Source organism: Macrotis lagotis, chromosome 3 (genome assembly GCF_037893015.1).
Source record: "Macrotis lagotis isolate mMagLag1 chromosome 3, bilby.v1.9.chrom.fasta, whole genome shotgun sequence".
Classification (NCBI taxonomy): Eukaryota; Metazoa; Chordata; class Mammalia; order Peramelemorphia; family Peramelidae; genus Macrotis; species Macrotis lagotis.
In genome coordinates this window covers 185143516-185145294 of record NC_133660.1, presented here as the reverse complement: position 1 = coordinate 185145294, position 1779 = coordinate 185143516, and the positions used below count along the sequence as shown (strand labels likewise).

General features: G+C 46.1%; 1 pseudogene; it reads left to right on the top strand.

Annotated features, from left to right (window-relative positions):
• Positions 1-269: 269 nt before the first annotated feature.
• On the top strand, positions 270-1500 carry LOC141516359 (tetraspanin-17-like; annotated as a pseudogene).
• The last annotated feature ends 279 nt before the right edge of the window (positions 1501-1779 follow it).

Here is a 1779-nt window from a genome sequence, read left to right as displayed (position 1 = left end):
CACACACACACACACACACACACAAGCAACCTGATGAATATAATACCTAAAATGTCAGAATTGGTCAAATTGTAAGAGACATAAACATTCATTAATTAGAAGAATGTCTTAAGAAGTAAGATTGGGGATGGCCTCGGCATGTTCTCAGCCATGAAGCTGAGGCCACCAGACCAAGCTCTTGGCAAAAACTAGCTCAGGGCTGCTGCAGGGCGATAGGCTGGTCTGGGTGAGCAGTTTCCAGCACAAGGTGGGCTCCCCAACTGCTCACCATGCAGGCCAAGCAGCAGTGCTTTTAGGAGCCTGGGGTTCCCTGCTGTGAAAAATACTTCCTATTCAGTTTCCACATTTTTTTTCTGGCTATTGGGGGCTGTGCTGGTGATCATAGTTCTGTGGGCACATGGGAAGAAGGGTGTACTTTCCATCACCTCCTCATTTAACCACTTGAGTAACCTGGATCTTCTCTGTTTCTTCATGGTAGTTGGAGGTATCATGTCTGCTCTGGGCTTTGCAGGCTGCCTTGGGGCTCTTCGGGAGAACATGGACTTATTCAGGTTTTTCTCAGTTTTCCTTGGCCTTATCTTCTTTCTGGAGCTGGCCACAGGAATACTAGCCTTCATCTTCAAGGATTGCATTAGAGAAAATTTCAAAATCTTCATAATCAATAACATCAAGATCTATAGGGATGATATTGACCTGCAAAACCTCATTGATTTTGCTCAGGAATATTGGTCTTGCTGAGGAACCCAAGGGCCCAGTGACTGGAGCCTTAGCATCTATTTCAATTGCCCTGACTAGAACCACAACCACGTGGGGTACCCTTCTCCTGCTGTGTCAAGGATCCTGCAGATGATTTTCTCAGTACCCAATGTGGCTGTGATGTCCAGTTGAGACTGGAACTGGAACAGCAGAGTTTCATCCATAGGAAAGGTTGTGTGGGCCAGTTTGAAAAGTGGCTGTGAGACAACCTAGTTGTGGCGACTGGGGTCTACATGAGCATTGCAATGCTCCAGATCTTTGACATTTGTTTTTTCCCAGAATCTTGTGAGTGACATCAATACAGTGAAAGCCAATAGGTGAGGGTGGAGAGAGTGACTCTGAGACAACAGTATCCAGGCTGAAGAGGGTGGGCAGCCCTGGACAGTGCCACAGTCAGCTGTGTGGATGAACTCCAGGGGTGATTTTAGTAGCCACCTTGAGGAGTCCCCACTCAGCACCAGGCTCAAGGGCCCTGGCACTGCTGCATTATTGAAATTGGGTGAGACTGCAAGGAGGGTATTTATATTTAGGTCATAGAGAACTGTACAGAATGGTGATGGGGTTGTGTCCATGCTGGGGCAATGTAAGGGACACAGCTGCCTATTCCCTCTGTTGGGCATAGCTGTGAAATCCAGAGATGATGTCAAGGATATCTGGAGTGGTTGGTAGTTATGGAAACAGCTCCATGTAATGAAGGGTGGGGGGGGTAGGATAAAAGTTTCTAAATCCAGTACTAGTTCCTGAGAGTACTGATAATAGGGATTACTATCCCATCATTCCCTGATGTTTCCTAGACTGCAGTCCCTGGGGTGGGGGTGGGGGGAGGCATGTTCTGTGGAAAGCTGAGGTGGGGCAGAGTTCTGCTGTTAACCCACCACCAACCCCATGGAGACTAATAAACTGTCCTCAACTTCAAAAAAAAGTAAGGTTGCAAAAATAAATAAAAAAATAGAAAGTTCAAAAATTCATAGAAGAAATAAGACCTTACAAATTAGAATTAGCCAAATGGGGTAAGGTACAAAG